Source organism: Pleurodeles waltl, chromosome 5, assembly GCF_031143425.1.
Source record: "Pleurodeles waltl isolate 20211129_DDA chromosome 5, aPleWal1.hap1.20221129, whole genome shotgun sequence".
Taxonomy (NCBI): Eukaryota; Metazoa; Chordata; class Amphibia; order Caudata; family Salamandridae; genus Pleurodeles; species Pleurodeles waltl.
The window spans coordinates 113,160,849-113,185,757 of NC_090444.1; the positions used below are offsets into that span (position 1 = coordinate 113,160,849).

The following is a 24,909-nucleotide window of genomic DNA, read 5'->3' on the forward strand; positions in this document are numbered from 1 at the left end:
CCTTCCATGGGGAGTGGATGCAGTAGGTGTCTGCCATGTCTATGGAGGTGGACCTCTCCCTGGGAGGAGGGGTCTGTTTGGTTATGAGTGCAAAGCATGGCTTTCTTTCCATGTGCATACTCTGTGTAAGTGGGGGATGGCCCCTTAGGGAATGGACGGTCACAGACTCAGTGCCTGCTCAGTAAGTATTATAGGAAAGGCCTTCCACTGCCTTCTGTAATAAGAATGTGTGCCCACTGCAGTGGAATCAGTAAAAATAATGGGTTTATATAGTTCCCAAAGCCCCAGATGTTCAGATTTGCAAGTGCTCTAAATAATAGCCCTTAGTTACTATTACGTAGTGCACAGGCCGATTGAAGTTTTGAAAAAGTGTTAAAATGGGGACAAAAACTTTTGCACCAGTTTTAGCAGTTGCTGCTACTAGCAGCCGAGGGTGATAAACACTTGCTCTTGTTTTCTGAAAAGCAGTTACCACCATCTTCACCTGGAGGTAACTGATTGTGCAAAAAAAAACAGATGAGCAAAAACAATGCACAGACTGTTGGCTCGCGTTATTCCCCGTTGCTTAGCTTCAGGGTCAGAATCGGGTGCAAATTGCAAAACACATCTGATGGTGTGCACAAATATTTGCACTGGGATATTTTTGCACATGCCTCCCTTCTGCATCTATATCACCCCATTAAAAGCAGTCAGCGAATTTTCTTGGAACACTACGGCAATGGCCTCTATGCAGGAACGACGGCCAAACTCCAGAAAAGACTGCAAAGCATTCAGAACGCCTCCGTACGCCTCATCCTGGGCATCCCCCCACCCCACTGCCACATCACAGCCCACCTGAGAGACCTGCATTGGCTCCCCATCAACAAGAGAATTGCCTTCAAACTCCTCACCCACGCTCACAAAGCACTGCACAACACCGGACCAAAATACCTCAACAGACGACTCTCCTTCTACACCCGACTGACATCTTCGCTCCGCCGACCTTGCCCTCGCCACCGTCCCACGTATCCGCAGAACAACCACCGGCAGCAGATCATTCTTGCACCTCGCTGCCAAGATGTGGAACACTCTTCTCACCCACCTGCGTCAGACCAAGGACCTCCTTACCTTCAGGAGACATCTCAAGACATGGCTGTTCGAGCAGTAGCAGCCCCCCCCCACCCCATCAGTGCCTTGAGACCCTCACGGAGAGTAGTGCACTTTACAAATTCTCTGATTGATTGATTGGAAGGATGGAGATATGAGTTCACCACAGCGTGATTGAACCATGTGACCCGTGTGACGCAGTAGACATGAGCAGCAGTCACTGGCCCACTATCAATGGTGTAATTCATGAAATGGTGTGAACTTCGATTCATGATTGTATTTCAGTTGCGTGTGTTGATTCCTACAACCCAAATACTTTAGGAGGAGTGCAGCCTTCAGCAAGACCTGCACTACTGATGGTGAACAGTCAAGGGTACTTCAAGGAGGCCTTTCACCAGCCTGTGACTCTGTTCTGCTAGTTTATAACCACGTTTGTGAAGCCTCTGGCAGCCTCTTACTGCTCTACCAGCCACTTCTCAAAGGTAAGGGTGCAAGTTACAGTTACCTTAGGCTGCGATTTATATATAACAACTATAACTGCTTAACTTCTGTGGCTCTGTGTGAGTAAATTCAGAACCTCACTATAATGTCCCTGTAACCTTTGGTTTTTAAGTGAATTTCAAAGGTTCTTTTAATTTTATTTCCTAACTATAACGTCCCTGTAACCTTTATTTTTTTCAGTGAATATATATATCATTGTCTTAGTGAGTGCATCCGTGTCTGCGTAGATCTGTGAGTGGGTGCATGAGGGTGCCAGTGGGTCTCTGAGTGGATGTGTGAGACTCTGATTGGGTCTGTGAGTGGGTGCGTGAGTGTCTGATTGGGTCTGTGAGTGGGTGGTTGAGTGTCTGAGTGGGTCTGTGAGTGGGTGCATGAGTGTCTGATTGGGTCTGTGAGTGGGTGCATGAGTGGGTCTGTGAGTGGGTGCATGGGAGTCTGAGTGGGTCTGCGAGTGGGTGCGTAAGGGTCTGAGTGGGAATGGGAGAAAGAAAAATGAAAGAGAGAGAAAGAGTGTCAGAGGGAGACAGCTAGAGAGCTTTTTAGGCTTGGATGAATGATATACTTAGAATGGGATATTTCTGCATCAATTGAAAAGAAAAATGTATTTGTCAATTAAAAGAGTAAGATCACCTCTCAGTATGAGCCTTAAACATTTGCAGTTGAAAAGAAATTAAAGGAGGAAAATGACTGCGGATACACCTGGAGTCGAACCCTGAGCTCACAGTGTGAAGGTCTCTGACCTTCAGCATTAGGCAGTTACATTTTTTTAAAATCATTTCTTTGCCCATTCCTGGCTATCTGGGACCTCTGGGGGAGCCTCAAGTCCTGCGTGAGCTGGCATTGCTCCATGAAGCAAAGAGCTGCTTTTAATAGCAGCTCCCTGCTTCCTGGAGTAGTGTCTAAAGGCCATATGGGAATGTACATGGGAAATACAATGTTTTTTTGACCCCGTCTTTTTCTCGCCCCATCCCCCCCCTTGACGGATTACCCTGAAAATGTCTATGCACAACAAGAATCACCAGGCCACTTGTTTTGGAAAATTTTGTGAAGATTTGTCAAACGGTGCCAAAGATATAGGCAAGTCAAAAAACACTTTTTCCACATGGTCCTGACTCTGACTCTGACTCTGACTCTGACTCTGACTCTGACTCTCTCTCTCTCTCTCTCTCTCTCTCTCTCTCTCTATATATATATATATATATATATATATATATATATATATAAACACATATATATATAAAACAAGATTTCTAAGAGCACACAGTGATTTACCATTCATTTCCGGGTCATCTTAAGCCAAGCTGTAGCTCTCACTATTAAATGCTATGTGCCTGGTGCTTTGAAGCTCTTCGGATTTTCAAAGCACTCAACAGTTTGTCTTTCTCGTCTCACCTCTTTCAAGCTGCTCTATGTGAGCATCCATGAAAATCCTCAAACTGTACAGCGCTCAGAGGCAAGCAGCATAGCTGGTACATCTCCCATGCAGTGTGACAGCTGCTTTTCAGTTCAAACTCCAGTACTTACTCTAATGGGCCTTGCACATGACAATGAAACACAAATGTGGCTAACAAACACGTTTATTTCGTCAGTCATCCCACATATCCAGCCACAACCGCTGTACGGTAATGAACTGACGTGGACCCCACACTGGCAGAAAAACCAAAGGGGCATCGGACTTGCTACTGGTAAAGACAGATACCTTGTCCTGAGTACAATAATGTGAGTATCGATTGGCACGCCTCTCTCAATATTCTGAATCCTTACCCTTTATATATCCAGGGGGCATCTCTCCTCTTCACCTCATGCCCGCATACCTCGCATGCACTGTGTAAACACATACACGTTGTTCATTTCTTTCCATTTATTAACCCATTCATTCGTATAACATATACAGAGAAAATATATTCAGTTTCCAGCGTCAGCAGACATTTTTGCATTAAAACCCATTGCCTATTGCCTTTTAAAATCTAACCTCATCCATGCATTCGTGGCCCATCCATATGTGTCTTGAAAAAGACCACACAGTTGTTCCTAAATTACATTTTCCACTCTCCAGATTTACATATTCATATTTTAGTATGTGAGTGCTGGAGTGCATAATGGTTAACATTTGAATTCACTGCCCCACACTTTGCAGTTAGTTAACACTAGTCTGCTTACAAATAAACTAGGAACACAACAATTCAGCCACACAACTCACCGGAAAATGCACGCGACGCAAACAAAAGCAACAAGTCCCAACTCTCTTGCTCTTCACAAAACGCTGAAACCAAGATGCTGAGCTTTCTAATTGCTGCAATACATAGTCAATGTTTGTTTGCTTGCTTGTGTACAGCACAATGGTGTAACTAGTTGTGAGATATATAAAACACACAAACGCAGATGTGTCACAAACTGTTTATTAGACGTATGCTTCACCACCATTCTGGAAACTGGAAGGTTTCATACATTTGTATTCCTGTCATCAGAGGTCGATAAAACAGTGTAGGGCTGGCCATTCTGCCACGCTGGCCCTTCCAGGGTTCCTGGCCTCGAAGGACTATAATACATGGTCGGAGTGGCCATTCTGCCATGCTAGCCCCTCCCGGAGGGAGCCTCAAAGGACTATAATTCATGGTCATGGTGAACATTCTGCCATGGTGGCCCTTCCAGGGTTCCTGGCCACGAAGAACTATAATACATGGTCGGAGTGCCATTCTGCCATGCTGGCCCTTCCAGGGTTCTTGGCCTCGAAGGACTATAATGCGTGGTCAGAGTGGCCATTCTGCCATGCTGGCCCTTCCCGGATTCCTGGCCTTGAAGGACTATAATACATGGTTGGAGTGGCCATTCTGCCACGCTAGCCCTTCCCGAAGGGAGCCTCGAAGGACTATAATTCATGGTCATGGTGAACATTCTGCCATGGTGGCCCTTCCCGGGTTCTTGGCCTAGAAGGACTATAATGGATGGTCAAAGCGGCCATTCTGCCATGCTGGCCCTTCCCGGTTTCCTGGCCTCGAAGGACTATAATACATGGTCGGAGTGGCCATTCTGCCACCCTAGACCTTCCCGGGTTCCTGGCCTCGAAAGACTATAATACATGATCGGAGTGGCCATTCTGCCACGCTAGCCCTTCCCGGGTTCCTGGCCTCGACGGACTATAATACATGGGCAGAGTGGCCACTTTGCCAAGCTGACCTTTACTGCGTTCCTGGCCTCAAAGGGCTATAATGAATGGTGAGGACAGACATTCTGCCACGCTGGCCCATCCTGGGTTCCTGGCCTCGAAGGACTCTAATACATGGTCGGAGTGGCCACTCTGCCAAGCTGGCCCTTCCCGGGTTCCTGGCCTCGAAGGACTATAATACATGGTTGGAGTGGCCACTCTGCACGCTGAGCATTCCCGGGTTCCTGGCCTCGAAGGGCTCTAATCAAAGGTGAGACAGGCCATTCTGCCATGCTGGCTCTTCCTCGATTCCTCGCCTCGAAGGACTATAATGCATAGTCATGGTGGCCATTGTGCCATGCTGGTGCTTTCTGGGTTTGTGGCCTCGAAGGACTACAATAAATAGTTGGATTGGCCATTCTGTCATGCTGGCACTTTCCTGGTAGCTTCAGCCAAGGGTGCTGCTTTCAGAGCTGCAGGGCCTGCCCTGACCCAACCATCCACCCACGGTCCCATTCTAGTCATGGGCTCCTGTACTAAGCCCATTTACAGTGTTCCCCCGGTGAATTTCTTGCAGGAGTAAATGGAAGTATTGTTGGCTGTAAACATACTTGTAAAATACCAACACCCCTTTATGAATTGGGCCGTTGTAGAATTGCATTTATATAGTCATTTTTCATTCCTGTCAAAGTACCGAACTAGTAGAAGAGGAATTGCAGAGAGAGAGGGGAAATTAGAAACCAGGAAGCACAGCAAACCTGGTGTTTTTGCGAAGGAGGCCATATTGGAAGTAGGCAAGGCCACTTGAATTATGCAGCAGGAAAGGGTCAAATTATGCAGCAGGGTTGAGCAAATTATGTGGTAAGAAAAGACAAATTATGGGGCAAAATGCAGCATATTTTGTAGTAGTATTATTTACTTATTTCATCATTTTTAAACTTAGTGACAGTCTATAGGTATTTGTTGCACCTCATTAGTACTAGTTAAATTCCCAAATATAGCAATAAGCAGTAGAAAAGTGACCAATCCAGCTTTGCAAAGCCTTCTACTGTGTGGCAACCTGTGTCTGTCACATTATAATAACTTTTGAACAATTTGATCTAGAAACAATGTTTTATTGTTAAAGCAGATTATGTGGCAGCTAATGGATTGTGTGGCAAATATATAATTATGCAAAAATCGCCATGCCCGCACAATCACATAATTACAGTGACCCTGTAAGTAGGAGTAAGGGAATATAGGTTTGTGTGTGTGACTGTAGGGGTAGGACACTGCATCCCAAAGGCCTGAGGACCAAACACAGGACAGAAAATGGAGAAGATTAGAAATCGGGCGAGGCAAAAACAATCCTGGCAGAAGCAATAGGACAAAGCCACCAGGCTTGAACAGTGGTGAAATGGAAGGGGTCCCAGGAACAATGTGTTTGCATTTCAAAGGGGCCATTGTACTACCCCCATTCTCACCTACATAGCCTGACTTTTCTCTGTCTCTTGTTCTTGCTCTTTCTCTGTAAGAGGCAGACTTTAGGATGCCATATAAGGTCATAGCTACAGTGTCAGTGGATTTGCAAGAGGCCAACATTATTGGACTAACACCAGTAATCAGCAATATAACTGAAATGGACACTTTGCTTTTGCATGAATCTTTGTGAAAGTGGCAAGATTTTATTGGTCCTCAAGCTTTGAAGCATTGAAGACCATGGAGATGGTTCACGTAATCTCTGGAGACCACATGGCAATGGGTTGAATCCTTTGAACGGGTGTTAAAAATGATGCCAAAAACGGCACAATTAAATCATGTAGAGTTTGTTGTGCCATTTTTTGGGCCTTCTAACTCCAGAATGGCCCCCTTGCATTCATTATGCCGGGAGCAGGCATAATGTGGTGCAAGGGGTCGCAAGGTGGAGCAATGCATGCATTGCGCCACTTTGTAAATATGGCGCTGCGATTTTTGCCTTATTGAGACACATTAGCGTAAAAAATGACGCAACTGTGGGGCAAGGAGGTGCTAGGGCCTTGTAAATCTGGCCCTCTCTGCCTATGGGAAAATGTATTCGTACATGTGGCTCTAAGTGATGTGCGCGGTATTGCATCCACAATGGGGGCGACCATACTGAATGGATGAGGCTGTGGAGCAAAGGCAGAGCTGGAGACCAAGTAGACTAAATGAAGATGATGGTGTTGCAGCAGGTCCCAAGATGCTTGTTTCCGGTCCAGGGAGGACCTGGCCTGGAAGTTCGGGCTGGACTGTTCCCATGGGGAACAGGGTCAAGACTGATTTGCATATGGCTGGGTCCAAAGTGGGGTGGCATGGTGAGCAAAAGAACAATGGATTAAACCCAGATGTGTGACTGGGGTGAGTGTTTGAAAAATGTCAACACTCCGTCCATCATCCTTCTATGTTGCAGCAGACAGGGCATGGGAAGAACAGAAGAGCCTGTTGTGTTCCTCTGCCACCCTGGGCAGTGCAGGTGTATAAATGGAGGAGGGTAGAGCGCTTGACTGGCAGCGAGAGGACAGAAACAAAGCAGCAACAGTGAAGGGGGAGATGGTGTCCAGAAGTGGAGAAGCAGAGGGTTGTCAAAGATGCGGGGGAAGTCAGGAACAGGAAGGCGAAAAGAGGGGGAGAGAGGCCGGGGCTCCCAAAGAAAGAGAGGGGGTGTCTTTGAGGGCTGTAGGGTTCTGATATGCATGTAGTCAATCTTGAGCGCTGACACCTGCCTCTACCTCTGTATCCACTGTGTGTTTGGGGACCCCCTCTACCGGTTATTGTTGTACACATGAAATAATTCGCCCTAAAAATGATTGGTTAAAAATGGTTAAATAGCACGAAGCACCACATTCATTTCACCACTACTTTTAGTTATTGATCTTACATATAATAGCCAATAACGTGGTAGATGTGAAGACGTACATATATTATATCAATAGCGCGGATTTCAGTATCACAAATACCCTAAATTACTAATAAGAATTAGTCATATCGAATCCACGAAGTAAACGACCCCCTCTGAATATTCGTGTTTGCAATAATTAAAATGCACCCCGGATGCCGCCATCTACATCCTAAGTCTTGGCTCTGTATATTTTACGATTCATCTGGCTTCCTCTCACCCTGGCTGCCTGCATTCCATATTTCTCCATTCTGTCTGCGTCCGATGCTGTAATCTTTCAGCGAGGAAGGGAAGCTCTGTCGATGACATCACCTTCTGGCTGCCTGGTGTTAGAATAGTTATTCAGGCAAGCCCTGTTCCTTAGGCGGATGCTGGCCAATCAGGAGGCCCGGCGATCGTCGCCCAATCAGCGCGCTCAGAGGTGATGTAATGCCGAGAGCCGGTGAAGTGGTGCTGATGCTGGGAGCTGTCCTCAGCACTGACCGAGGCAGCGAGGAGAAGCAGCAGCGCGCCGGGGCTGAGGTGAGGACAGACACAATGAGCATCACTGGGAAGAGAAGGGAGGGATCTGAAGAAGGGAAAAACCTGTGGCCCTCAGGGGCCAACGCAACGATAACAATGTGGGGTAGAACAATCGAGAAAGCGTGAATAGTAGGGGTCAAATACCAATGCATATCTATCTTGCTGTCTGTCTACAAGTCTATTTTCAATCTGTCTATCTACATGCGAATTCCGATCTATCTTTCTGTGTTTGTGTGCATGTTCTTCTTTGTTTCTCTGTCAGCATCCCTGTCTTTCTCCTTAACCCTATCTCTCTGTGTACTTCTGTCTGGTTGTCTCTCTCTCACGCCTCTATTTCTAAAGAACTACAGAAACAGCATAATTGTGAGTGTGTTTGCAAATATCACTGAAGGTAAGGAGTGGGTGTTGCCCAGTTAAAGGGTGCTACTTTCTTCTGCTTTGGGCTGAAATGTCTGTAATGGATGTGAAGGGGCTTTGCGCTGTTTATCCGCGCACACAGCCCTTGCGCGCCTCTGTATGTGGCATGTGTTTATTTTTGGATAAACGGATTCAATCATTCACAGCTCACGTTGATTGTCAATACATTGAAAATGCTATTCCCCCAGAGGCATGGAATGTATCCGGGTGCCCCAGCAGTGGGGCAGTTTGTGGAAGGGGCAAGGGTGATTGTTGTTGTGACAGTATCTATTTTACGCTGTCGCGAGAGACGCCTGTGTCTGTCTAGAGCAGTGGTCTCCAAACTTCTTAATGCCGCGCCCCCCCAGTTGAAAAATAAAAATCTATGGGCCCCCCTCAGAATTTTTCACAAATATTTTATAAGGATGGCAATGTTTAAGTATGTCCAGACCTATTTAAACATTGCAGTTAGGTGCTGTTATCTTTTTAAAAATGCAATAACATGCTTTTGTTTAAAACAAAGGCCTGTTATCGGTAGAATGCTTCTTTTGGCCAGAGTTTGGCGCCCCCCCCTGGAAGCACTTGAGGCCCCCCTAGGGGGGCCCGCCCCACAGTTAGAAGACCTCTGGTCTAGAGTGACCCCTGCAGCTGTTGTCTGCTGTCCAGGACTGGTCTAGTGAGATCCAATCCGGTGACTCCCCCAAAGGATCACATTGGCCTCTGTTCAATCAATCAGTACCTTTAGTGCGTGTCTTATCACCCGTAGGGACTCAAGGCGCTGTGGTGGGCATGCTGATCATTCGAAGAGCCAGGTCTTGAGATCCTTCCTGAATTGCTTCAGTGATGCGGCCTGTCTTTTCAGGTCTACTGCCAGATATGAGGCCCGAGGAGAGAAGTTAGGTTAAAAGTATTTGAGACCTCCATACCTTGACAGGTCTCCATCTCTGTGCCCCAACCCTATCTTTTTCTGCAACTTTAATGCCATGTGTACTTTCTTCCCCTTTCTGCCAGTCTACTGCCCTCATTCTACTAGAGTATTTCCTCTTATTCTGTCACGTTCTAGTATCCTTATTGGTCTTCTCTCATATTATTTCACTGTCAGTCCTCTTTTCTCACTCACTCTTTCCTGTGCTGTATGTCTGTCCCCTTCCTTTCATCTATTTTTCAACCCGCCTTTCTACTTGGCTGTCAGTACCTTGTTGCTACACCAGTTGTTTTCGTCTGTCCTTTTTTTAAGTCACTTTTCTCTCTGGCCAGTCTCCCCTTTTTCAAAAACTTATAATAAAAATAGTGTCATACATTTATACACACACACAAACATGAAAGAGGGGCTTTGGGCCAGTACTCTTCATTCATTGGTCTGTTGAAGTGTCATTCACAATTTGCTTCCACCCACCACAGTAGAAAGCATGGGGGCTTTGAGTCAGCACACTTCATCTATTTGTTGTCTTTCACTGTTGGTGTGCACAGACACCGGAACAGAAGGGCACTTCGGTTCAAGTTATATGTTTTGATACTTTAACACTTTTTTTACATGCTGCACATTTTTACAAAAATAAATAAATAGAAGAATTGCACATTTGCGAAGTCCGTACATTTTGCACCACTTTTGTTGCACAAGTAGTCCAACGTATTAAAAAAACTGATTATTTTCCAGTCCGTGGTCAGTTAGACTATGCCAAGTAAAAAAACACTACTTACTGACCAGTCACCCATTGCAAAATTAACTGAAAATTACTTAAGTTCAAAGTGATTGTGTGACATCATACCACCCCCTCACACATACAAAAGTAATCAGAGTGAGATCCTTGAATACTACAAGTACCAGAATGCAAAGCAAGGTCAGGCGTAAAAAATATTCAACCAGTGCTTGTTGCCATACATGTGGTAAGGCATATCACGTTTGAATCCCGCTGGCGCAACTCAGGCTTTGGATAGCAGAACACCCGTTTCAACCTTTCTGGAGCATATGAAAGGCCCATTACGTCTATATAATCATCTCTGCTGAGAGCTGTTATTACTTTTATGGTTGTTCCTAAAACAAACCCACCATTGCCTGTCTCTGGCTACCAGCTGTGTTGGGGGATCAACACCTGGACTTCTGTTTCTCCCAGGTAGCCTTGGGGGTAACCAGAAGTGTTTGATTGTGTTTCTTCAGTGGCAGTGGCTTCCAAAGCACGCTTGTTTGCACAATGTACTTGTGTGGCATTGCTTGGGTAAAGCCCACTGTATGCCTCATCCTGGACTTTCCAGAGCAGGGGACATCCTTTTGTGATTTGTTCCCAGAAGCAAAGAGCTCCATCTTGAGGTTATCAAGTGGCTATCAGGCTTGTTTTCCTGATGTAAGAGCAGGCCTGACCAACTGAGCATTGAAGGACGAGAGCCCCAAATCAGCCTGATGGGTAATTTTAAACCAAGCATTGATAAAGCCAATAGGTCTGGCTTTAATGGGCCAATTTTAAATATATGCATTCACCGAAGCGTGGCGTGTACAAGTGCTGTTCATCAGATTAAAGCCTAACTGACTTGCGTATACTGTGAGAAAAACAGAAAACAATGATTGCGTTCTCTGCATAATTAACGTATAAAGTAAAGAAATGAATGTGATGATAAAATGAGTGTACTTTTCAGGCGTAACATAGTCTTTCATGCATTGCAATGGAAGCAATTCCTGGAAGGTGGAATGATACAACAAATAGCCAATAAATGGCCTGAAACAAGAGAGTAATATTCAGGGGTGTTACACCACCCTAATAAATGTATTTTCTGGTAAATAGTTGGGTACAGGTACTTTCAGTAACGTATAATGAATTGCCTATCAGATTTCACAAGACACATTTACATACACACAGACAAAAGCGCACACAGACTCTCTTCTTTGCTCTGTTTTGAAAGTCTTCAAAAATGTTGGGCATTTTTTCAAATATTGTGGCTTCTCCCACCAAGTACCCTCATCAGTTCAAATTCTTCTCCCTTTCCACTGCCCCTGAAGCCCATATCATGCTCCCTGCTTGTCTATAATGTATTTTAATATTGTATGCCAACGTGATTGTTGGAAAGTCCGAAGTTACACCCCCAATCTTAGTGACCGAGCTGCGCCCCTGGTTATATTCTTTGGCTGGAGCCAAAGACCCTCTGTAAATTTGAAAAAGATGATACAATGCGTGTTGCAGACAGCTGTGCTGTCATGATAGAACTAGCCAGGGCTTCCACAGCAAAGGCCACTGGGCACTGGCCAGACATTGCATCACAGGCACCAGGACCACTGTCCACCAATCAGCAGGTGCTGAACTGACAGTGGTATCCAGCAGTGGAGGGGCCCCCTCCAGACTCACCCAGGAGCTTTCAGGCTAGGGTACAGTGCGGAGGGGGGGGGGGGGCTGGATCTCGGGAGCCCCTCGCACTGTGGGGTCCTTTGCTACACCACTGGTAGTATCTGCCATGAACAATCATTACTGGTGAGAGAATGGTGGGCTCCAGTTGACACTCTTACTAGTTAACTCTGGAATGGTGATGTGCAGGTATTTGAAATTAGATGTCACAAAACAAATTGTCTGGTAAGAGGCGAACCACTGCTGGCAACTGAACTCCGTGGCACAGTTAGAGTTCTGGCACGCCTCGTGAGGCTCTGTACCCATGGAAATGTGATGAATGTTTCACCTGTGGGATGTTGGCCAGAGGCGGCATTGATTTCAGAGAACAGTATGGGGAGATGGGTGGGGCCTATGCTGTGATAAGTAAAGAGTACCATCTTTACCTCGATTATTTCATTTGTTGTAACAAGAGGCCTTTACTTCCAGGTCACCAGATCAAAATCTGCGTAGATCAATCATCACCAACAATGTATTTTAAAATCTAGTACGAATTCGTTGGGCTGAAGAAATATGTTGGTAGTCTCAGGCGAGTTCTGGGGGTCCGCTGTGGTCTCTCTAAAATAATGATGGTGACAATGTCGCCATGCGTCTAATCTACCCGATGACTGAAGCCTGAGGGGGGCTAGAGAACATCCTTTGGCCACGAACAGTGCCACCTCCAGAGGTGGACTGCTCGTGAAAGAACGTGCACTGTCTCTGCTCATGCCTTGACCATTATGTCAGCTGACCACCATCCCCAGAGCCCTCTAGCTAAAACCTTTCACGAACACAAACTCGCAAGACATGAGTCAAAATATGTTTTCCATGCGAAAGTCAGACTGGTGCACAGAAGTGGAAAACTCTAGGAATTCGATTTTGACAAAGTCAGGATTGTTATAATTTTGCACGCAGGGACTTCACTGACAAGTACAGAAGTTTCGCTAAGTAAGCAGATCTGTTTCCCATAGCGAGTCACACCTGGTCGGTGTTCCCAGGGGTGTGGTCTTTACAAGTGAGCAGAGCACGCCCAGTTTTAACTGTCCAGGTATCCATAGACGTTTGCAACACCTTTCCAACTCTAGACCTATATAAATAAGGAAGTTGTGCAGATAGCATGGAACAGGACTTTATAGTCCCCAATTTTCACAAGAGGTATGAGGAGAGGCAGATTTTCCATCGGAAAATGTTTTCTAAATAAAAAATTTTTTTTAAAAATGTATAGAAGTTTAAAGTGCACCGATTTACACACCTTACGTGTGTAATCTGACTGCTCAGTTTAAGTAAAACAGGGAATTCAGGTATGTGACATACATTTGCCCATAAAAATTCCGAAAGTCACATGCGACACACACGTATGTCTAGGATTTCTGAGAGTAATATGAACAGCAGTGAAATCTCCGATGTTTGTTTACTGGGTCCGCTCAGTCCCATCAAGAGAAGTGATGCAGATCCGCCATCTCCAAGCGCTGTCACGTGGCGCGGCTCGGAGGTGACCTCATCGCTGTGTTTCCCGCTCCAGCTGCAGCGGGTGTCTGGTGATGACGTAACCCCTCAGCGCAGGGCGGGGCCGGCGTTTGTCACCTGGACAGGACCGATGGCTCCATGGTAGGAATTCTCGATCTGGGGCAACAACTTTAAAATAAACCATCAGAGAATATTAACACGGTTTGCAGAATATTCCTCGGTGTTCACCGTCCAGGCTACGCCTCTCGGCAGCGTCTGCCTTCTCCTGTGTGATTATCTAAACACGAGACGTTTTGTGTAACTCCCTCATCATTTCTGATGTTTTGCGTGATTGTTTGTCCGTATACACACTTTTTTTTTTTTTAATCGGGACCCTTAGAGCGTTCTGTTTGATTGCCTGGGTACCGTACCCTGTAATGGCCTGTAGCCGTGTGGCATTTTATGTGACTGAATGGACACATATAACATTGTGTGTGATTGTCTGGGCACATATCTCATTCAATGTAGGTGCCTGTGCATGTGTAGCATTCACTGTGATTCCCTGAACTCAAGTGGCGTCCTATGCTATTTCCTGACACATTTGCTGTTCTGTGTGATTGCCTGTACGAAGGTGCCCGTCTGTGAGACTGTGTAGCACCATTGCTGTCCTGTGTGTTTACCGGACATATGCAGCATTCTGTGTGATTGCCTAGACATAAAATGCCATTCTGCGTGATTGCTTGGACACACATGCCATTCTGCGTGATTCCTGGGACACAAATGCAACACTGCGTGATTGCTTGGACACACATGCCATTCTGCGTGATTCCTGGGACACAAATGCAACACTGCGTGATTGCTTGGACACACATGCCATTCTGCGTGATTCCTGGGACACAAATGCAACACTGCGTGATTGCTTGGACACAAATGCCATTCTGTGTGATTGCTGGGACACAAATGCCATTCTGTGTGATTGCTTGGACACACATGCCATTCTGCGTGATTCCTGGGACACAAATGCAACACTGCGTGATTGCTTGGACACACATGCCATTCTGCGTGATTCCTGGGACACAAATGCAACACTGCGTGATTGCTTGGACACACATGCCATTCTGCGTGATTCCTGGGACACAAATGCAACACTGCGTGATTGCTTGGACACACATGCCATTCTGCGTGATTCCTGGGACACAAATGCAACACTGCGTGATTGCTTGGACACAAATGCCATTCTGTGTGATTGCTGGGACACAAATGCCATTCTGTGTGATTGCTGGGACACACATGCCATTCTGCGTGATTCCTGGGACACAAATGCAACACTGCGTGATTGCTTGGACACACATGCCATTCTGCGTGATTCCTGGGACACAAATGCAACACTGCGTGATTGCTTGGACACACATGCCATTCTGCGTGATTCCTGGGACACAAATGCAACACTGCGTGATTGCTTGGACACACATGCCATTCTGCGTGATTCCTGGGACACAAATGCAACACTGCGTGATTGCTTGGACACACATGCCATTCTGCGTGATTCCTGGGACACAAATGCAACACTGCGTGATTGCTTGGACACACATGCCATTCTGTGTGATTGCTGGGACACAAATGCCATTCTGTGTGATTGCTGGGACACAAATGCAACACTGCGTGATTGCTTGGACACACATGCCATTCTGCGTGATTCCTGGGACACAAATGCAACACTGCGTGATTGCTTGGACACACATGCCATTCTACGTGATTCCTGGGACACAAATGCAACACTGCGTGATTTCCTGGACACTAATACCATTTTTGTGTGATTGCCTGGTCACAGATGCCATTCTGCGTGATTGCTTGGACACACATGCCATTCTGCGTGATTTCCTGGACACGAATGCCCAAAATGATATTCTGTATGATTGCTGGGACACAATTACCCATTTGTGTGATTGCCTGGTCACAGATGCCATTCTGTGTGTTTTTTTGTAGACACTCTTTCACCCATTCTGTGTGATTGCTTGGACATTAATTCCTTTCTCTGTGAGTGCAGGGACACAGATACCAGTCTGTGGTATTGCCTGGACACAAATGCCATTGTGTGATTGCCTTAGCACAGATGCCATTCTGTGTGATTTCCCGGACACAGATGACGTTACTGCCATAAGTCACTCAGTGATCTACGAACTGTGGAGTTATGGGTCTTTTTGTGGGGGTTGGGAGAGTAGAGAAAAGAACAAAATTGGGCTTTGTGGGGCCTTAGCCAGTCTCATCCCTTCCTCTGTGACATGAAGAGACCCTTGTAATGTGTGTAGAGAAGTCATTACCTGCTGCAAGGAGCATTCACAAACTGGAGCTGCTCCCTCTGAGGATCAGCCCCGCCTGCATGGATTGCAATGCTGCGGAGCCTGTTCCTTGGTATACATTATTTCAAATGATAATGATATGTAAATTACCCTGGGTGGCATTTTAAGGATGGGTGGCCTGTTGGTCTATTCCCAGGCCAAACTTCCCCAGGCCTACAAGAAATATATCTTACTCCTCTGTGGCTGTGACATCATTTGAGCAAAACCTGTGTCGCTCAGTTCTTTTCAGCCAAACGAAATAGGAGACTGATCCCATGTCATTCCTGCCACATACAGAACTCTCTAAATACAAAGCTCCTATGTCTGACTGCCTCCTTTCAGATGCATCTGCAGCACACAGCTGACTTGGTGAATCCACAGCCAACCCATCACTAGTTCTGTATTTGTACCCCTTACGTTTCGACCCTAAAGAAACATATTGCTAACCGAAATTACATATAATTGTTCTTATCTGTGTGGAAACTTGTGCAGCACTGAAGTGCTCACTCAAGTCTTGTCTTGTTAAAAAATCTTATACTGAAGTATAATGAATAACATTGTCAGTGCTCATTAAAAGGACCCTCACTGTTCTGCCAAAGAGTGGAGTCAAAACATTTCGATTCTTCTGAGCAGCTTGGTGCTGAGGGTTTTCGCAAGACAAAATCTAAAAAGGAAGCAGATCATTAACTCATTAATAGAATGCTTCAATTAATGTGTGCCAGCATCAGGAATGAAGGGCTCCATGGCTGAATTTTAGGAGACTTACAGAAGCATAATAATTGCTAAATTAAGTGTCATAAATGATTCACTCTGAACTTTGGCCAGCGGTGTAAGAGGATATTTCCACGTGGACTGAATCACAGTTTGGTGCATCTTCACCATGAAGTCTTGTCCTGAGGAAGACCCTGGCTACTATAGCGGGTCGAAACATGTTGCCCCACTGCTGTTTGGTACAATTATAGAGTGTCATTACAAAAAGGATATATGTTTATTACACTTGTTTCTGGACATAATCACCATAACTATTTGTGTCATATTCCTCGTGTTGATGGAAATTAGAATGACTGTAGAGAAGAGTATCAAAACCATCAGAGAATTAGAAGATTAAATATAACTATTTTTTAACTATTGGCAGTCTCACACTTTCAGAATTTGAAGTCTTGTTAGGAACACGGTTTGATTAAGTCTATAAACTGGGATTAGTGCGACATTATCAACTCATATAACCATTGATAATTTAGAGACCCTCCTCCTTTAAAAACAGTAATCCCTGGTACCATGAATACAGAGTGCTCCTCTGTACCCTCAGTCTCACTGGGATCAGTGGTGGTGGCTGTAAGCAAGCATTTTAGGCTAAGCCAGAGGGATGCTCTTATTTATGGTGTGTTGTTTCTGTGCAGCTCTAGGTGTGATATGGAGAATTAACTCTAAGACAAAGTGAATAATCATATGGGCACTTGGACTGAGGATGTGCGCAGGCAGGTAGACTTGGACAGGCATCCTAAGGCAGATACAGGCAGGTAGAATGATGAAATCACACCCTTTTTGTCAGAGAGCTAAACAGTCAGATAGCATCAGGCTTAGGCAGAAAGGTTGACGCACACAAACATAGGCAGGCAGACAGACCAACACAGGTAGATAGATAGATAGATAGATAGATAGATAGATAGATAGATAGATAGATAGATAGATAGATAGATCCACAGGGAAACATAGATGAAATAATTACAATATGTAAAGACAGATTGAACGGTTGATTGATTAATCGATAGACAGAAAGAAAGGGCATTCTTAAAGGTAAAGGGTCAGTGGAAATTAATTATGAACAATCTGAACTTCCTGGAGTCTGCCTCGCAGCCCGATTACAGAGGGCTCTTGTGTTACAATCCACAGGTCCTACTAGATTCTGTAACTGTGCGAGTAAAGCATGTATTTATCATTGTGAACGTTGCATCAATACAGTGAAGGAATGCCTGGGCCGCATCACTCTGTACTCAAGCTAAGACAGTTCACGAGGGAAGAAGGTCCTTGAAGAAGCTGTCAATCACCCTGTGGCCTGAGGGCTGCAGGTGAAGCTTCGCTGCTCCTGAAATGATTGTGCCATTTAATTGGGTTTGACTCATTGACTCCACGTGTCAAGCACTGCTAGACTGACCGGATAATAATTAATGCATGCGGTTTATGGGATTCACGTTTCTGGTCAGTCCCAGCAACTGCAGCAGCGCTCATCCTCCAAAGCGTTCACTTCACAAAGCATTGGCAAAGCCAATCGGTCTTTTTTTGCCTACATGATTGGCGAAGTTGTTTGTGTGGTTTTATGGATGGGTGGGCGGCTAATTGTGAAACTGGATCAAAGAGTGGATGTATAGATGGAAGGATGAGTGCATGGGTGGGTGAAAGAGTACTTACTAACTAGTTGTCTGCAAGTCTCCCGGTTAACAGAGAGCACCCTCGATGAGCAGGGGTGCAGGCCCAGCGGCACCAGGAAGGGCTCTCGTCCTCTTGGCTCTGATCCGATTGGAGGGGTCAGGAGGCCCGCGCACCCTGTCTATCAATCAATCAATCATAGTATTTATAGAGCGCGCTATGTACCCGTTAGGGTTTCGAGGCGCTGAGGTGGGGAGGGGGGTGGAGAGGCTGTTTAGCGGTCGAAGAGCCAGGTCTTGAGGAGCCTTCTGAATGTGAGGAGGTCCTGGGTCTGGCGTAGCGGAGTGGGGAGAGAGTTCCAGGTTTTGGCGGCGAGGAAAGAGAAGGATCTGCCGCCGGAGGTCTTGCGCTGGATTCGGGGTACCCTGTTGGAGGCGGGATGAGGTGAATTCATACAGTTCCACTCCGCAAACCTGAGCGGGTCTGACGTATCACCGCAGGGCCCTCCCGCTCTGGGCCCCTGGGGGCCACTGTATACATGACAGCCGCGCCGTCGGTGCTGGGTGCGGGCGGATGCACGTGAAGGGGTGCCACAATGTGGCATCTTGGGAGCGGCTGTTGATCTGTTGGGTTGGGGGATAGACAGAGTTTGGATGTAGAGGCAGTGTTCGGGACTGGGGGCGTGGATGGCGTCTGTCATGGGTGTGTCCTGCGGCTGAGGGGTGGTTTTGAAAGCTGTAGGAAGAGGGTTTCCCTGATGCGTCTTTGAGGCGTTTTGAGGCACGTATCCGGACATAAATGAAGCGGAAGTCGCACAACAGTATGAAGGAGGCTCCCCTGAGCCCCGGTGCGCGTGGCCGCCTGAACACAGCCCGTGGACACACTCCCCACCGTCCTTGGGCTGCAATTGATCCATTCACTCACCTCTGAGGGCCCAGCGCCGCTCACGTGGGTCGGTGCGTGGAGCCCAGTGAAGAGCATTGTGGGCAGGGCACCGTACCATGTGTACCACTCAGAGCCGTGGTACCCGCAGGGCTCGGAGGACCAGGCTTCGCTGCCATTGGTTGCAGCTAGGCAGGGGAGGAGGTCTTCTTTAAGGGTAGCAGAGTGTGACGGAAGAAGTGTGTTAGAACCAGACTATCACCTGGTGGCATGGGTTGTGGCTGTGATAACTGGCAGTAAGACGTTGGTTTACTTAAGACAAGAGCAATTAAATTCGTCATAAAAAATGGCACACTGCATAAGTGAGAGAGTCTCGAAGAGGGGCAGAGGGAGAGCAGAAAAGGGTCAGATTTTAGAAACATCCTGAACAGATGTGTTTTAAAATCTTCCTGGCAAATGGCAGGGTATGGTTGAGTCTTTAATCTCTCCCAGCTGACGAGTGGCCGCATCTCACCAGAGTGACTTTCATCCAGTCGTGAGTTTTCAGTCAAGAACGCTTTGCATGCTGGTACTTGTAGGCACGTGCTCACAGTTAGAGAAGTAAACCACACGGCTCCAGTATAACATGGGGCGGCCTGACCGCCACACAGAGAACGAAATAGACTATTTACAGTCTCCGCAGTGAATACAAGGCTTTCTAGGCACTTGGCTCGTTACTTTGTAGTAACTTGGCCACGGGGAAATGTGACGGTTTGATAAAAGTCACACAATAAGTCCGGAAGCCAAGCTGAGAATTGAACTTACAATATTGCTTTCTCCATCAGAAACTGAGGTGAGTACAGGCCATCTGGACCAGAACGGGATAGAGGGATGTGATAGGAGGCCTGGTGGGGTCACAGAGGGGAATAGAAGGGTGCGATAGGAGGCCTGGTGGGGACACAGGGAGGAATAGAAGGATGTGTTAGGAGGTCTGGTGGGTCACAGAGAGGAATAGAAGAATGTGATAGGAGGCTTGGTGGGGTCACAGGGAGGAATAGAAGGGTGTGATAGGAGGCCTGGCGGGGGCACAGAGAGGAATAGAAGGGTGTGATAGGAGGCCTTCCAAGGGCACCGATAGGGAATAGAAGGATGTGATAGGAAGCGTGACGAGGGCACAGAAGTGAACGGATAGGAGGCCTGCAAGGGGTACTGAAGGGAATAGAAGGATCTGATAGGAAGCGTACTGAGGGTACGGAAGTGACCGGATAAGAGGCCTGCAGGGGGTACTGAAGGGAATAGAAAGGATGTGATAAGGAAAGCTCACACTGCATACATAGGGTAATAGAAGGGTTATGATAGGGACATTTTCGGGTGATGGGTGACCTGTTGGTTTACTCTACAGGCACACTGCGCCCGACCTACAGCAAATGTATCTTACCCATCTCCGGCTGTAGCCTCCTCATATCACTGGGCCCGGTGCCACTACACCTTCGACATCAATGATAACTTCGTTCCTCAATCCATGACGTAATAAAAAAAAGATAAGTTATATTTGTACCACGTTCACCCCAAAAGCTATCATTTGCGCAATTGGCAGGCGTTTGTAGTTACTCAACTCAGTAATACTCTTTCATCGACTTCGGATGGATGAAAGGCGGAGTCAGCGATCAGGATTGTGTCTAACGCTGCATAGGGTGCATCAGTCCCCTAACTAACCGGGCCTGACATGTTCAGGATCAGAAGAAATATGTGTAGAAGGAACCATTATGTTTGAAAACATGTGGCCATGGCATAAGCCCATTGCTTGCTGTAATATTCAGCAGGTGGGACGAGGGCACGGGGCGAAGGGAGGGGGACAGTGTGGTTTCACGCGGGTGGGGAGGGACAGGAAAATACGGTGTCTAGCATGCACGCTGTAGTCTGGTTTCCATGGCGACGTCGCCATTTGCAGCGAATAACAAAGAGCTACGGGGTTCTCGTCTGATGTGTACAGAGGGGGCACACGGCTAGGCACAGATACTGGGCCACGAGATAAAGCTTCCCCACCAAGGTTATGTCCACATGTGGACACGTGGCACGGTACAACATGGCAGGGTCAGTGCAAGGCGGCCATTTTACATTAGCTGCAGAGGCCACCTCAGTGAATACTGTAATAACTTGTCTTTTTAACCAGCACTTCTTAGCTCAGCTTCTTGTATATTGTACAAACCAATTTGTTGTCATTCTACAAAGGAAAATCTTCTTCTAACAGTTGTTCAGCGGTGTGACAAATCACACCAGTGTACCATAAATATATGGTACCCTGATGTGACGTCACATGGCCAACAGCTGCTTTTGTGGACCCCTTCAACCCTCTTACCTTCCCCACAAAGCACAGGTCGATTTCATAAAGCAGTATGTGGTGTCAGGAGATAATATATATATTTTTAGCGCAGCCACGTGACACATCCCCTCACCCCTGATTATGAGGTCAGCTCAATAGGGTGAGAAAGACACAAGTGGTAGGTAGGGAGTGGGAAGAGGGAGGAACATTTACAGCAAAGACTTTCCACGTGTAAGTAAACACAAGGGAGTGTTTTCCACTTTGGTGTTTCCAGTGGCATAGGGCAGTTGTTCCAACCTGTGGTCCGTGGACCCCTGGGGGGTCCGTGAAGCCTCCTTGAGGGGGTCCGCGCCTGCTTAGAAAATTAACTAATATTAACAGATTAGGTCTCCAGCTTTCAGTCATGGCTCAGTGGGAGGTCTCCAGATTCCAGTAATGATTCAGTGGGGATCCCCGGGTTCCAGTAATGATAAAGCGGGGGGGTCCACAGAAGTCAAAAGGTTGGGAACCGCTGGCATAGAGAATTTCTTTTTTTCTGTATTTGTGTTTGGGAGAGCTGTTAGGCAAGATGATGACCCCCCCTCACATTCCCCTGCAGAATGTAGAGATGGGCCCCTGAGTCTCACATATCTCACTAATATGCATTGGGCTGAATGGTGGCCCTTTTTTGGTGAGCTGGAGCCCCTTGAAGGGATGGGACCCGTCTACGCGGAAGGGGCTGCTGTGGCCTGCATCACGCTCCTGGTCTCTGGGGTCGCATGGAGGAGTAAAAGGAAAACACAACCAATATTCCTCCAGATATTTCAGTGACTGAGTTTGTGTCGCTCTCTTCTGAGCTCAAAACTCCACAAACCCTTGTCTTCATGTATTCATTAAAGGGAAGTCCGTATCTGCGGCCACCACTAACACCACAAACAGTTGGATTGGCTCCAAATTGTGAAAATGTGTGGTCTACAACTCACACCCTCCTCCTCCTGCGTGACCAATGCCCAGACGTACAGCTAAGGTGTTAAGTGTGGGTTCTCATGCCATCTACCTGCGGCTATATGTGCCACTAGGAGGCACTGAAATGTAAAGATTACACATATGACACAAGTGCTGATGCAGCTTTGCACTGTATGTTTGCATGTGTAGAATGTGTTTTGAGCTGAGTCAGGCAATGCATATGTTGGTGGTAGAACTCCACTGGCACCAGCGCGATACAAACCATCCAGTCCCTTGTACTTTCCAAAAGTTTAATGGTTTAATAACACGAAGACTTGTCATATAGAACGTGTATGCCGATAACCATATATTGAAAGCAGTCTTAACCTAGCCATATCCTTCCGTTCTTGATGGCACCAGTGAGCTGCCATTGTGTGGTGGAACATGGCTTTACGGCATACAATATCTCACACTACGTCTTTGTTCTTCTTCCTCCTTCTCGCTTTGCAATTAAACAACTCAGTTCATCTGAATCTGACCTATTCCAACATCACGGTTGTGGACTCTGAGTTTCTATATGTGCTGCCTCGACATTGTTTTCTGCTGCCTCCTCTTGGTTGAATTGGAGTTTTCCCTGCTTCTTTTGTCCCCTTTCTTCAGCAGATCCTTCTCCTGTAGGGTTTTAACTTTCAGCTTGAGTCTTTTGTCTTGCAGCTTGTGTACAGACCTATGCAGCAAGTACGTTAGCCTTCTTTGCTGTATTGTCAGCTGCATCACAGTGTAGATAACTGTACACAACAGTACATTGGTGGACTGGAAGAGGGAGGGCTGAATAACTGGAGATGCTTCGATGTCCGCAGGATATGAAGATAACGCGCAGCTCTAGGGTAAAAGGCTGTCGCTGGAGGTGGGCAGCCGTGTAAGTGGCTGCTGTGCTCAGGTGCACACTGGTGATCAGGCTTACGGATGACATTTCTGGAAAGAAAAGTTTCCCATGTTATTCCAGCTGTGGTCCAATCGATGGCGCAGTGAGGACGCACAGCTGGGGAGAGGCGAGGCTGGTGTTTAATAGATCGCAACGCTCAAGGGAAGAGGTTCAACAGCTTGGCCAATAGTTTCAGAAGTGTGTTGGTGCAGTAGTTAATTCCTCAGCTTGTCTTGTGAAATAGCACCTGTGACGTGTTGGATGAAGGGGAAGAGGATGTGACTTTGGTGTGTTACAATCAGCTTCGTGTGGTCACCTGTCTAGCAGGAGGAGATATCGGAAAAGCTGCCTATCCCGGGACTTCGGACAGAGGTGGACGGATCACTGGGGTGGGTGCTCACTGTAATACATGTGTAAATTTATATTAAAATACTAAAGTGCACTTCAGAGGATGAGATGGCCAGGTCATCACCTTGACCACTCTGCAGAGGGACATGAAGAACCAATACATCATGTTGAAGTTGAAGAACCAACCGCTTAATAAGGAGGCAGCCTTCGTTATGTGCTTGTTCAACATGACAAGTAGGTCTCAAACTAAACCTGGCAGGAAAGGATAAAAGTGTGGTAGGTGCCAGATGATTGTGAAGTAGATCAATGCACAGCAAGAAGCCAGCACTTGTCCAGACTCAAACTAAAACATGGCAGAGCTGCACGGGACAAGTCAAATGGCATTTTGTTGGAGACAAGATGAAAACCTAGTTTGTGGATAGCTAGCGCGCTGACCGTCGTACAAATAAGTGCGGCTGCATCAAATTGAGCCTACGCGGCCACTGAGTGTACTAGAGTGATATCGGGGCAAGAGACGCATTGGAGAGCTACCTCTGTCCGAGGCCGGAAAATCACCATGTGTCAGAGTTGAAAGCCTCTAAATGGATGAAGTGGCTACATTGTTTGCCATCAATTTCAAGAAGGAAAGTCTGGAATTATTCCAAACTTTTTCATGGACAATGTTATTTTTAGACACATTTTCCTAGAAGATACGAAAAAAAGCCTCTGAAACATCCCCCACACCTTGGAAAATCGATCTTGTGGGTATCAGTGATCAGGGCAGTGAAATTAATAGAGCTCAGTTGCTGGTGGTGAGAGCAGCGTTCTATTTAAATCTCAGTTGATGTTAAACTCTTTTAAAATAGCTTTGTTTTTGTCAAATTGGAGAGCACGCTAGCATGTGACACTGAATCCTTGGATTAAATATAGCCCGCCCATATGCTCCTCACCAGGACTGACAGCGGATATCAGACGATGCTTCCTCTCAGCGCACCCTCTGCACAGATCCTGATAACACTGGCATTTGCAGATGACTGATGGGGCTTTTCTATATTTTGTAAATTTAGAGACTCTTTTGTACACCGGGCTATTTGAAATCGAGGCTTACAAAGAACAACTATATAATCATTGACAATTATAGTGTGCTTAATCAGAGAGACATTTGAGTGACTCACTACTTGCCAGGATTATAAGCGTAGTTACAGAGTGGTAAGGTTGGATGTATTGTGCCCATGGCCGCTGAAATTATGAGATTCTGTGCCCACTGTGTTTTCCACATAATTATGGGCATGCTCATTTGCATCATAATGAATCCTCTGCAACACAATTTGCAGATTTGAAGAAAAAAAAACAATTGTTTCTAGTTCAAACAGATCCAACGTGACCACTGAGCACCATAATTGCGTGGTACCATGCAGTAGCAGACCATCTGCAAAGATTAATTGGACACTTTTCAGTTACTAATTATTACATTCAATTATTAAACAGGTAATAATGAGCTGTA

At 46.4% G+C, this 24,909-nt stretch overlaps 1 protein-coding gene across 2 annotated transcripts in view; it reads left to right on the plus strand.

The window, feature by feature from the left end:
• The first annotated feature begins 8,063 nt into the window (after window positions 1–8,063).
• The window catches only part of STMN4 (stathmin 4), a 31,889-nt gene continuing 15,043 nt past the window's right edge, over window positions 8,064–24,909 (plus strand). For both annotated transcript variants that reach the window (XR_011203600.1, XM_069233748.1), the window contains exon 1: window positions 8,064–8,147. The gene's annotated coding sequence lies outside the window, so the exon portion shown is untranslated. The remainder of the gene's footprint in view (window positions 8,148–24,909) is intronic.